Raw genomic sequence first — 14,755 nt, forward strand, 5'->3', positions numbered from 1 at the left:
AGAGATACACACAAGCTCTTTTGATTTGAAGGTTTATTTTCAGCGACACACGTCACCCGTGCATCGATTAAAATAGAGGCATGTCAACATGTTTAATGAGCCTTCATTAGAGAAAAGCGGTTACCATGGCACCCGTTCACCACCACAGTACCCACAGGACACGTAGCGCCCACAGGGATACGGCGCGCACACACACACACACACACACACACACACACACACACACACGGCGTGAACACAAACAAAAACATTCTGGGTCCTTGCAGAGGTCACATGACTTGCTTAAAACCCATGAAGCTGCCATCAGAGCAGCGTAATAGGCCACACACGCTAATCAGATTAGCTCACAGCGGGATTAACAGCAACTGTCTGTTACCTTAACATCGCAGCCGCCCAAGTGGTAGACAAAATAACTTAAATGGGTGCCAAGACCCCTACAGTGTCACGGGTGCAGCCACCAAAGAGACGCTAAGAGGCCCCACCCTGATTGGCTAAGGCAGGAAAACAGACCTCAACTGGAAAACGCCCATGTGTGCTCACTCCCAATGTGTCAAATTAGCGACACAAAATGGTCGGACACCTGTCGAGTCATCCAAGTGCTGCACGGAGATTTAAAACAGCTCATTTCCTGCACCGGTGAAAACAAATAGACACCGAGCCCTCATTACTAGCACTAAACATTAACACATGTGAATGAATGAAGGAATGCATTATTGTCAACATTCAACAGGCAGGTTGAAGCGGATCCACCGGACAGACTTGATCCACACACAGGGAAAAAGGGGTTGGGTGGCCTTTGGTTTCCTAGCAACTACCAGGATGGGCAGGGATATTAAAGATTACAGTCATATCCTTCTTATCTACACTCAGACAATGATACAACGCAACTCTCTAACACTAAAAGGTGATAATCAGGGTATTCTAATGCAGGCCTGGGGAATTATTTTGCCACGGGCGGGACAAATTTTGAGAAAAAAAATGTGTCTGGAGGCCAATGTATCTGATTTTTAGGAATTTTGAGAAAAAAAATGTGTCTGGAGGCCAATGTATCTGATTTTTAGGAACAAAACCTCACAATGATGTCTGATTGAATACTAAAAACATTATGACATACTGCCTTAAAAACGGAATTTTAAATTTTTTTAGTGAATGAAACACCCACAATGTGGGATTTACAATATTAACCCATCCATCCATCCATCATCTTCCGCTTATCCGAGGTCGGGTCGCGGGGGCGGCAGCCTAAGCAGGGAAGCCCAGACTTCCCTATCTCCAGCCACTTCGTCTAGCTCTTCCCGGGGGATCCCGAGGCGTTCCCAGGCCAGCCGGGAGACAAAGTCTTCCCAACGTGTCCTGGGTCTTCCCCGTGGCCTCCTACCAGCTGGATGTGCCCTAAACAACTCCCTAGGAAGGCGTTCGGGTGGCATCCTGACCAGATAATAATATTAATATTAACCATTAATGATAAAACACTGAATATTGACAACATATGAACGTCACACCCCTTTTTGACCGACATATTTTACAATCAAGCGAAAAGTAACTAACAGTGAAATATGAACGTGAAGGGTAAATAAAACAAAAAAAACACACCAACAATCCGATTTATCAATCAGCTTTTATTTTAAATTGGGGGTTGAATTTAGAGGGAAAAATGTGGTATATCTATTTTTAGGAACACTAGTAAGAAACCTCACAATGTCTGATTGAATACTAAAAATGTTATGACAGACCAGCTTAAAAACGGAATTTTATATATTTTTTTACTGAATGAAACACCCAGAATTGTACATGAAAATAAAGAATGTGGGATTTTCAATATTAACCATGAACGATAAAACATTGAATATTGACAACATATGAACGTCACACCCCCTCTCCATCGACATATTTTACAATCAAGCGAAATGTAACTAACAGCAAAATATGAACACGAAGGGTAAAAAACAAAAATAACACCAACAGTCTGATATATCACTAAGCTTTTATTTTCGGGGGTTAAATGTTATGACAGACCGCCTTTAAACCAAATTGTATATTTTTTACTAAATGAAACACAGAATGTACATGAAAAAGAATGTGGGATTTACAATATTAACTAGGAACGATTAAAAACTGACTATTGACAACATGTGAAAGTCACACACCCCCCTTGATCGAAATATTTTCCTTTTAACAAACAACAAAATATGAACGCGAAGGGTTAAAAAATACAAAACACCCACAATCTGATATATCACTAAGCTTTAGAACTTTGTTGTAAAAATCTCCTTCCGTGTCTGTCCCTGACACCCACATTTCAGGCTCTGGAAACAAACCACACCCACACTGCTTGGTGCCTCGTCTGAGCTGCTGTGCTTTATCCATCCATTTTCTACCACTTATTCCTTTTGGGGTCGCTGGTGACTATCTCAGCTGCAATCGGGCGGAAGGCGGTGTACACCCTGGACAAGTTGCCACCTCATCGCAGGGCCAACACAGAGACAGAAAACATTCACACACTAGGGCCATTTTAGTGTTGCCGATCAACCTATCCCCAGGTGCATGTCTTTAACATAGTAACTAATTAGATTACCATAGTAGCTACTTTATCAGGCAAAAGCGCAGATTGCAGCCATTGAAATACTTTGTATGGTTCAAGACCTAGTCATTTGAAAACATCACTGCACATCATAATGGCAGCTAGAGTTTCCATCTTAAAGATCTAAAAAAAAGTGTTTGGGAAAGTCCGGCGGGCCAGATTGAAAAGCTTAACGGGTCGCATGTGGCCCCCGGGCCTTAATTTGTCCAAGTCTGGTCTAATGCCATGAGTAGTCAGTGTTCTCATTAGCGCATTTTTTTGTGTCTTTTTACACATTGAAATCAGAAAGGAACCACATTTCCGTAAGTCTGTGCGTCCACATGACGCAGTTTTTTTTGCTTTCTCCGCATCAAAACTCCAATTTGCTTGTTTTTTTGTTTTTTTTTTATTGATTATTGCTTTACGCCAGTGTTTTGTTTTGTTTATTGTGACGGTGTGCTCTTATCACGCCGTCACTTGAGGACTTGCACGTGGAATAAAAAAAGCTTACAGGTGAAATTTAATTAGTTTTTTCTTTAAAATTTTCATTGGTCAAAACATTATACAGACTCAAAATCTTTTTTTTTTAATGAATTATTGACCTATACAAGGCTCCTATTACCTCAAATGAAATATTCCACTCTGAAATATAGTTTTTGTGGAAGATTTTGCATAATTTATGTCTTTGCCATAAAAAACAGTTTTCTTTGACAAAAAGGGCAGAAAAAAACACTTAGAATTGAGGGATATACGTGAAGTTGATGTAGACTCTAGAGATTTAAGCATTAAATAAATAATGCATGTATGCTCTGGCACACCATAATCATAATTTCATGACCGAAACAAAAAACTTTTTACACTTTTATACTGAAATAAATACACCTAAAGCTTATTACAGCCTGGACACAAACTATTCTTCCCCCTCTCCTCAGGCAGGAGACTATGGTCCATTCAGACCCACACCTCCCGCCACCTGAACAGTTTTTTCCCCTCGGCCATCAGGCACATGAACAAGATCAAGATCTGATAGCTCAGTTACAGCTCGTTTTATTACCTATTCTGTGTTTTATGTTGCACGAGTGCACCAAGAAAGAATCCTAGTTTGTGAACAATGGCAATAAAAACTATTCTGATTAAATACAAATATAGAAAAAAATATCGGCAGCGGTAAAATTTAGATCCATGAAGGAAAGAAGAAAGTGAATGAACATTTGAGATTGGTAGGTTGTGAGTTCAAACCCAGGCCGAGTCATACCAACGACTATAAAAATGGGACTCATTACCTCCGTGCTTGGCACTCAGCATCAAGGGTTGAAATTGGGGGTAAAATCACCAAAAATTATTCCCGGGCGCGGCACCACTGCTGCCCACTGCTCCCCTCACCTCCCAGGGGGTGATCAAGGGTAATGGGTCAAATGCAGAGAATAATTTCGCCACACCAAGATCTAATATAATACTGAGAGTCTAGTCCGCAGTGGATTTAACATAATTGTGAGAGTCCAGTCTGCAGTGGATCTAACATAATAGTGAGAGTCCAGTCCATAGTGGATCTAACTAACATAATAGTGAGAGTGCAGTCCATAGTGGATCCAACATAATAGTGAGAGTCCAGTCCATAGTGGATCTAACATAATAGTGAGATTCCGGTCCATAGTGGATCTAACATAATAGTGTGAGAGTCCAGTCCATAGTGGACCTAACATAATAGTGAGTCCTGTCCATAGTGGATCTAACATAATAGTGAGAGTCCAGTCCACAGTGGATCTAACATAATAGTGAGAATCCAGTCCATAGTGGGGACAGCAGCATTTGTTTTCAAAACACTTAAAAAAGTGGGACCCCAAAAATTGACAGTGGGGCCCCATTTTTATGACTTGAGGGCCCATTTTGAAAATTCCTAGCACCAATACAGAGGAATCATACTTGCCAACCTTGAGACCTCCGAATTCGAGAGATAGAGGCGGGGGGATGAGCGGGGAAGAGTTAGTGCTGCAAGGGTTCTGGGTATTTGTTCTGTTGTGTTACGGTGTGGATGTTCTCCCGAAACGTGTTTGTCATTCCTGTTTGGTGTGGGTTCACAGTGTGGTGCATATTTGTAACAGTGTTAATGTTGTTTATACGTGGCTGTTGACCAAGTATGGATTGCATTCACTTGTGTGTGTCTGTTAAAGCCACATATATTATGTGACTGGGCCGACACGCTGTTTGTATGGAGGAAAAACGGATGTGATGAGAGGTTGTAGAGGAAGCTAAAGGCAGTGCCTTTGAGGCATGCCTCCAATATTGCCATACTTGCCAAACTTGAGACCTCCGATTTCGGGAGGTGGGGGGTTGGGCGCGGTCGGGGGAGGGGAGGAGGCGTGGTTTGGGTGGGGGGTGTGGTTAAGAGAGGACGAGTATAATTCACCAACTCGAGTATTTCATATATATTTCACATACATATATATATGTGTATGAAATACTTGACTTTCAATGAATTCTAGCTATATATATTTATTTTATTATTAATATAAATAAAATAAATTGTTGAATTTCAGATGGCACCTATCAAATGCAAAGTAATAAAAAGACAGTTCTACTAACTGTACTGTGCTTGCTGGTTACTAAAACAAAACAAAACACTTACCTTTCACTATTTGAGTAACCTTTGTTCTGCCATTTGCGTACTGGCGAGAGTCACTTGCTGTCAGGTGCACAACACTACGTAAATCGTTGGCCAATCAAAAAGCAACCCCATAACGCTATAGCCGACATTCACCAGGAGATGGCAACAGACAACATAGAATCACTCTATTACAGGCGGCGTAGCCATGGCTGTAACTTCCTCATTCTTTTGCTTCGTCTTCTTGTGTGTGCAGATTTTTATTAAAATTCGTAGATGTAACGTGATTGGGCAGGCAAGCTGTTTATATAACAGGAAAGCGGATGTGACAACAGGCTGTCACCACTCATGTCCCCGTGGAGCTGGAGGGGGCGTGAATTTCGGGAGAAAATTTCTTCAGGGGAGGTTTACAGGAGAGGCTCTGAATTTCGGGAGTCTCCCGGAAAATCCGGGAGGGTTGGCAAGTATGAATATTGCTGTCGGGGTGGAAATCAGGATAAATTCCGGAGAATGGTTGCCCCGGGAAAGGCACTGAAATTCGGCAGTCTCCCGGAAAAATCGGGCGGGTTGGCAAGTATGCTTAGAGTAGTAGAAGCAAAATTGGTCATAAATTGACATCCTTTTTTCATATATTGGCTCCATTAAAATTGCATTTTTATTATTAATAAAGTCAGGTTTGAGAGTTCACGCAAGAAAATTGCGCGATGCTCGTGTTTATTGCGTTACTAATTGAGTCAGGTTGATTTTACGTACAGACGTTGGTGAATAAGAAAGAAGCGTAACGTGACGATGATGGCGCTTCTCATTGAGATGCGCTAAATGAGTGAACAGCCGCCCGGAACTAACACTGATTAACTGGCACTAACTAGGACCGCGGAGGGATATTCAAGCCACGTTGAGTTAGACGTGATGCGACGTTAAACATTCGCGGAGAGCGACTGAATGGAATATAGACGATTAGCATAGCATGCTAACACAGCGGGCCGTCTTGGTTAGCCGCTCGCTACATGCCGACGGAGCGCAGCAGTTAGTTTCACGCACGACCAACAAGTGGACATTTACAAAATGCCGCCGCGTCGCTTACAAACACCGCGAGTGCGGGAAATGAATGTTTGTTTCTCACCTCTGCCACTGCGATGTGACCGCCTGGGAACTGTCGAGGGGAATCACGTGGGGATATTCCACGGTGAAGCCCGCCCCCCTGCTCGTTGCTGATTGGCCAAAGCTTGGGTGTAGTCGTCGTTTCCTGTCAACTGTCAGACGCTGATTGGTCTGCGGGACAGCTGCACCTCGTGGACGGCGTTGATTGGTCGAACCGTTAACGGATGTCTCCGCTGATCGGCTACTTCAGCAGGTTGTTGGCTCAAAGACGACAGAGAATCCAGTTCTCCTACTTGAATATGAATTTTTAATATAATATTTTTTCTACTCATATTGTCCTACTTCAAGTTAGGAGCTTTTTTTGTGTGTTTGTGTGTGTATTTTCTAAAAAAATAATTTTTTTGTGTTATTTTATTTTGAAGGAGCCGTGTATACAAAACGTGATATTTTAGGGTGCTTTAAAACAGTTACATTGAAGAATGTGAGGCTGATTTAAAGGCCTACTGAAATGCCATCCATCCATCCATCTATTTTCTACCGCTTTTTCCCTTTATGGGGTCGCGTTGGGCGCTGGCGCCTATCTCAGCTACAACTGGGCGGAAGGCGGGGTACACCCGGGACAAGTCGCCACCTCATTGCAGCCTACTGAAATGAGATTTTCTTATTCAAACGGGGATAGCAGGTCCATTTTATGTGTCATACTTGACACATAGGCCTGGGCAATTATTTTACTCGAGGGGCCAGATTTAGATTTTAAAAAAGTGTGTCTGGGGGCTGGTATATCTATTTTTAGGAACACTAATACAAAACCTCACAATAATGATTGAAAGCTAAAAACGTTATGACAGACCGCCTTAAAAAACCGAATGGAATTAGATTTTTTTTTTTTACTGAATGATTAGCGGAAGATGATGGATGGATGGATGGACACCCAGAATGTACATGGAAATAAAGAATGTGAAATTTACAATATTAACTATGAATGATAAAACACTGAATATTGACAACATATTTTACAATTAACCGAAACACAACCAAAATGCAACAAACAGTGAAAAAAAACCACCTACAATCTGAGATATCTTATAGTGACCATAGCAACTAGTTAGATGACCATAATAACTAGTATATGATGCAGATTCCAAGCATTGAAAGACTTAGTATACTTGAAGACTTCCAGTCATTAGAAAACATCAGTGCACATCATAATGACGACTACACTTTCCATCTTAAAGGCCTACTGAAATGAAATGTTCTTATTCAAACGGGGATAGCAGGTCCATTCTATGTGTCATACTTGATCATTTCGCGATATTGCCATATTTTTGCTGAAAGGATTTAGTAGAGAACATCGACGATAAAGTTCGCAACTTTTGGTCGCTAATAAAAAAGCCTTAACTTTACCGGAAGTAGCAGACGATGTGTGCGTAACGTCACTGGTTGTAGGGCTCCTCACATCCTCACATTGTTTACAATCATAGCCAGCAGCAGCAAGAGCTATTCAGACCGAGAAAGTGACAATTACACCATTAATTTGAGCGAGGATGAAAGATTCGTGGATGAGGAAATTTAGAGTGAAGGACTAGAAAAAAAAAGTAAAAAAAAAAAAAAAAAAAGGCGAGTGCAGTGAGAGTGATTATCCTAGGATAATTCTGGAAAATCCCTTATCTGCCTATTGTTTTAGTGAGATTATACAGTACCTAAAGTCGGAGGAGTGTGGCCACGGGTGTGTAGACGCTAGAGTCTCTGAGGGAATTAAGTCACGCGCTGCAGCAGGACGAAACTCCGCTGGTGTCTCTGGTAAGACCACAATTTTCTCACCGAAAACTGCCGGTAGACATGTGGTTGGGATCCATGTTCGCTTGACCGCTCAAAATGGTCACTACAACCTAATGATGTCAGCTTCGAATTGTAAATATTAAAGGCCTACTGAAATGAGATTTTCTTATTTAAACGGGGATAGCAGGTCCATTCTATGTGTCATACTTGATAATTTCGCGATATTGCCCTATTTTTGCTGAAAGGATTTAGTAGAGAACATCGACGATAAAGTTCGCAACTTTTGGTCGCTAATAAAAAGCCTTGCCTTTACCGGAAGTAGCAGACAATGTGCGCGTGACGTCACGGGTTGTAGGGATCCTCACATCCTCACATTGTTTACAATGTGAGCCTCCAGCAGCAAGAGCTATTCGGACCGAGAAAGCGACAATTTCCCCATTAATTTGCGCGGGGATGAAAAATTTGTGGATGAGGAAAGTTAGAGTGAGGCACTAAAAAAAAAAAAGAAAAAGAAAGAAAAAGCGACGGGTCCGGGCGGCGGCAGTGGTAGCGTTTCAAATGTAATTAGACACATTTATTAGGATAATTCTGGAAAATCCCTTATCTTCTTATTGGGTTAATAGTATTTTAGTGAGATTATAAAGTCATAACTGAAAGACGGATGGCTGCGGTGAACGCCAGTGTCTCTGAGAGAAGCCAATGGAGGAGCCAAGATCACAGATGCCTTTTTGACAGCTACAGGAGGAGGTCCCATAATCCACTGAAGTCTCCGGTAAGAGCTGACTTAATATCACAATCTTCCCATCCAAAAACTTGCTGGTTGACGTAGAGAAACATGTTCGCTTGACCGCTCTGTGTTAAAGCTTCACCACAAAGAAACACCGGCTGTGTTTCGGTGCTAAAGGCAGCTGCAAACCACCGCTTTCCAGCAACAGCATTCTTCTTTACATTCTCCATTATTAATTGAACAAATTTCAAAAGATTCAGCAACACAGATGTCCAAAATACTGTGTAATTATGGGATGAAAAGAGACGACATTTAGCCGTGTGTGGTGCTGGGCTAATATGTCCGCTACAACCCGAGACGTCACGCGCACACGTCATCATATGCGTCACGTTTTCAACAAGAAACTCCGCGGGATATTTAAAACCGTAATTTAGTAAACTAAAAAGGCCGTATTGGCATGTGTTGCAATGTTGATATTTCATCATTGATATATAAACTATCAGACTGCGTGGTCAGTAGTAGTGGGTTTAAGTAGGCCTTTAAAACAGTTACAATGAAGAATGTGAGGCTGATTTAAATAATAAAAAAGACAAACAAAGAGGCAGCAGGCACATCCGGCTTCTTACTAGACTGGAATATGTATTTGTGCTTTTTCAAAATAGTCTTTACAACCTAATGATGTCACCTGTGTGAAGTTGCCCCACTTCGAATTGTAAGTATTAAAATAACTCTGTGGTGGTTAGTGCTGTTAAAAAATGTTGTTTGTGCCGTTTAAGTTTTAAAATACATTGTCTGCCTGTGCCTGGTGACGTCATCCATCTTGTCAAAATCCCCCCCAAATGTGTCCCAACCGTTTGTGCTGAAAAATATTCTTGTTATAGTTTTTTATGTAGTTATTGCTTTGTGATTTGTAACCATATTGTCTATATATATATATATATATATATATATATATATATATATATTGAAATTGTAAGTTTTGTTTTTGTGTTTTCTGAATTCAATAGTTTGGTTTGTTTCATGAAATGTTGAAGTGTGTTGCACTTCCAGGCCACCGTAGCCTTGTCAAAACTCCCCTTGCTTGTCTCAAACATTTGTGCTACTAATCTTTTATCGAATTATTATAGTTTTTTTGTTATTAACGTGTTATTAATCATAACCAACCCCCTCCACCTTGTCAAAATCTCCCCTAACATGTGGCAATCATTTGTGCTACATTTGTGCTGCACTTTTTTTTTTTGTCAAACTGTTACGGTTTTATAGTTTTTATGTTATTAACGTGTTATTAATCATGACCAATCCCCCCCCCCCCCCCACCTTGTCAACATTTCTCTAAACTCATGCCTATCGTTTGTGCTACATTTGTGCTGCAAAGTTGTTTGTCTATTTCCTTTTGTTATTACCGTTTTATAGTTTTTATGTTATTAACATGTTATTACTCATGACCAATCCCCCTCCCTCCCGCCTTGTCAAAATCTCCCCAAACTTGTGCCTATCATTCATGCTTCGTTTGTGCTGCAAACTTTTTTGTGTAACTGTTATATTTCCTTATGTTATTACCGTTTTATAGTTATGTAATTAATGTGTTATTAATCATAACCAACCCCGCCCTCACCTTTGTTCGAGTACACCCCATTTTTTTATCGCCTAAATCCAAGATGGCCGACTTTCTGAGGCTTTTACGTTCGCCCTATCAGGACGGACGTTTACAACGGTTTTTGTGTATATACATGAAACTGGTAGGAGGGCCTATTTTTTATTTTTTTTAAAGGTGGCGCTAGAGAGCCAACTTTGACATTTCATTTTCAGGACTCCAAGAATATTAAATTTTTCGCAAAACCGGACTGTTCGTGCATATTAAAACCAAAATAGTTAGCCCAATTTTTTTTTTTTACTTTAATATTAGCGATGATAAGGGGGGTGAACCTCCCACAGGTGAACATGTTTCCTTGTTAAATTGGAAAAACAAGTTGACTTTATACGCTTCTTTGTCCATCCATCCATTCATCCATCCATCCATCTTCTTCCGCTTATCCGAGGTCGGCTCGCGGGGGCACCAGCATAAGCAGGGAAGCCCAGACTTTCCTCTCCACAGCCACTTTGCTTAGCTCTTCTCGGGGGATCCCGAGGCGTTCCCAGGCCAACCGGGAGGCATAGTCTTCCCAAGTTGTCCTAAGTCTTCCCCGTGGCCTTCTACCAGTTGGACGTGCCCTAAACACCTCCCTAGGGAGGCGTTCGGGTGCCATCCTGACCAGATGCCCGTACCACCTCATCTGGCTCATCTCGATGTGAAGGAGCAGCGGCTTTATTTTGAGTTCGTCCCGGATGGCAGAGCTTCTCACCCTATCTCTAAGGGAGAGCCCCGCCACCCAGCGGAGGAAACTCATTTCGGCCGCTTGTACCCGCGATCTTATCCTTTCGGTCATGACCCAAAGCTCATGACCATAGGTGAGGATGGGAACGTAGATTGACGGGTAAATTGAGAGCTTTGCCTTCCGGCTCAGCTCCTTCTTCACCACAACGGATACAACGTCCACATTACTGAAGACGCCGCACCGATCCGCCTGTCGATCTCACGATCCACTCTTCCCTCTCTCGTGAACAAGACTCCTAAGTATTTGAACTCCTCCACTTGGGGCAGGGTCTCCTCCCCAACCCGGAGATGGGACTCCACCCTTTTCCGGGCGAGAACCATGGACTCGGGCTTGGAGGTGCTGATTTTCATTCCGGTCGCTTCACACTCGGCTGCGAACCGATCAAGTGAGAGCTGAAGATCCCGGCCGGATGAAGCCATCAGGACCACATCATCTGCAAAAAGCAGAGACCTAATCCTGCAGCCACCAAACCGGAACCCCTCAACGCCTTGATTGCGCCTAGAAATTCTGTCCATAAAAGTTGTGAACAGAATCGGTGACAAAGGACAGCCTTGGCGGAGTCCAACCCTCACTGGAAACGTGCCGACTTACTGCCGGCAATGCGTACCAGGCTCTGACACTGATCGAACAGGGAGCGAACTGCCACAATCAGACAGTCCGATACCGCCTTAATCAGACAGTCCGATACCCCATACTCTCTGAGCACTGCCCACAGGATTTCCTGAGGGACACGGTCGAATGCCTTCTCCAAGTCCACAAAGCACGTGTAGACTGGTTGGCTAAACTCCAATGCACCCTCAAGAACCCTGCCGAGAGTATAGAGCTGGTCCACAATTCCACGACCAAGACGAAAATCAAACTATTCCTCCTGAATCAGAGGTTTGACTATCCAGCGTAGCCTCCTCTCCAGTACACCTGAATAAACCTTACCGGGAAGGCTGAGGAGTGTGATCCCACGATAGTTGAAACACACCGTCTGGTCCCCCTTCTTAAAGTGAGGGACCACCACCCCGGTCGGCCAATCGAGAGGTACCACCCCCGATGTCCACGCGATGCTGCAGAGTCTTGTCAACCAAGACATCCCCACAGCATCCAGAGCCTTAACGAACTCCGGGCGGTTCTCATCCACCCCCGGGGCCTTGCAACCGAGGAGCGTTTTAACTGCCTCAGCAACCTCAGCCCCAGAAATAGGAGAGCCCACCACAGATTCCCCAGGCACTGCTTCCTCATAGGAAGACGTGTTGGTGGGATTGAGGAGGTCTTCGAAGTATTCCTTCCACCGTTCCACAACATCCGCAGTCGAGGTCAGCAGAACACCATCCGCACCATACACGGTGTAGATAGTGCACTGCTTCCCCTTCCTGAGGCGGCGGATGGTGGTCCAGAATCGCTTCAAAGCCGTCCGGAAGTCGTTTTCCGTGGCTTCCCCGAACTCCTCCCATGTTCGAGTTTTTGCCTCCGCGACCGCTGAAGCTGCACACCGCTTGGCCTGTCGGTACCTGTCCACTGCCTCCGGAGTCCTATGAGCCAAAAGGACCCGATAGGACTCCTTCTTCAGCTTGACGGCATCGGTCACCGCTGGTGTCCACCAAGGGGTTCTAAGATTTCCGCCACGACAAGCACCAACTACCTTGCGGCCACAGCTCCAATCAGCCGCCTCGACACTACAGGTGCGAAACATGGTCCACTCGGACTCGATGTCCAGCACTTCCCTCGTGACATGTTCAAAGTTCTTCCGGAGGTGGGAATGGAAACTCTCTCTAACAGGAGACTCTGCCAGATGTTCCCTGCAGACCCTCACAATACGTTTGGGCCTACCAGGTCTGTCCGGCATTTTCCCCCAACATTGCAGCTAACTCACCACCATGTGGTGATCGGTAGAAAGCTCCGCCCCTCTCTTCACCCGAGTATCCAAAACATGAGGCCGCAAATCCGATTACACAACTACAAAGTCGATCATGGAACCGCAGCCTAGGGTGTCCTGGTGCCAAGTGCACATATGGACACCCTTATGTTTGAATATGATGTTTGTTATGGACAATCTGTGACGAGCACAAAAGTCCAATAACAAAACACCACTCGGGTTCAGATCCGGGTGACCATTCTTCCCAATCACGCCTCTCCAGGTTTCACTGTCGTTGCCAACATGAGCGTTGAAGTGCCCCAGCAGGACAAGGGAATCATCTGAGGGAGCACTCTCCAGTACTCCCTCAAATGTGTACCCAGAAAGGGTGGGTACTCTGAACTGCTGTTTGGTGCATAAGCACAAACGACAGTCAGGACCCGTCCCCCCACCCGAAGGCGGAGGGAGACTACCCTCTCGTCCACTGGGTTGAACTCCAACGAGCAGGCTTCAAGCTGGGGGGAAACGAGAATTGCCACCCGAGCCCGTCGCCTCTTACTGCCGAAAACGCCAGAGGGGAAGAGAGTCCAGCCCCTCTCGAGAGAAGTGGTTCCATAGCCCTTGCTGTGTGTCACAGTGAGTCCGACTATATCCAGCTGGAACTTCTCCACTTGGCGCTCTAGCTGAGGCTCCTTCCCCCCCAGTGAGGTGACGTTCCCCGTCCCAAAGGCTAGCTTATTTAGCCGAGAATCGGACCGCCAAGTGCCCTGCCTTCGGCTTCCGCCCAGCTCACATCGCACCCGACCTCTAGGGCCCCTGCAATGGGTGGTGAGCCCATTGGAGGGGGGACCCACGTTGCCTCTTCGGGCTGTGGGAACAGGCCTGGACACCAGGCGCTCACCATCGTGCCCCACCTCCGGGCCTGGCTTCAGAGGGGGCCCCCGGTGACCCGCGTCGGGGCGAGGGAAATCTGGGTCCATGTTTTGTCTTCTTCATATTTGTCTTCGAGCTGCTCTTTGTCTGATCCCTCACCTAGGACCTGTTTGCCTTGGGACACTAATTTGTGTTTCCTTTTAAACATCACAAAATGCCACAAATTCAGTCGGCCATTTGGAATATTGTTCTCCGAATACAGAAACCCGCGGCTCTTTAGCGCCACCCTTGTGGCTCCCTGGAGCATTTTCAAAAAAGGCTTGGAAATGGAAAAAGATGGGGGGTGGGGTTTTTTGGGACAAACAATTGCAACAGTTTGTTTACATGTAAAACCTTCCACTCCTTCTTTGTCTCATTTTGTTCACCAAACGTTTTACACTGTGCGTGAATGCACAAAAGTGTGCTTTGTTGATGTAATTGACTTGTTGGAGTGCTAATCAGGCATATTTGGTCAGTGCACGACTGCCAGCTAATCAATGCTAACATGCTATATAGGCTAGCTCTATGTACATATTGCATCATTATGCCTCGTTTGTGACATTTGAGCTCATTTAATATCCTTTACTTTTATCCTCTTCGTGTATAATTTAGTTTTGCATATCTCATGACACATTATCTGTATGTAATATTGGCTGCATTTCTGTGGCATGTTGTTCCAGACCACAGCAAACTTTACCTAGCTTGTCAAAGATTGTAATAAATCTATTAAAAGAAGACAGCCTGTCGTATCCTTTAACTTGGACACACACATCTATACTTTTTGGCCATTAACAGCCAGTCATTTCCAGGAGTTATCTCACCCTCTGAGTAGCCTCTGATTTACTGATGTTTTCTA

The sequence above is a fragment of the Nerophis ophidion genome, linkage group LG29 (genome assembly GCF_033978795.1).
Source record: "Nerophis ophidion isolate RoL-2023_Sa linkage group LG29, RoL_Noph_v1.0, whole genome shotgun sequence".
Lineage (NCBI taxonomy): Eukaryota > Metazoa > Chordata > Actinopteri > Syngnathiformes > Syngnathidae > Nerophis > Nerophis ophidion.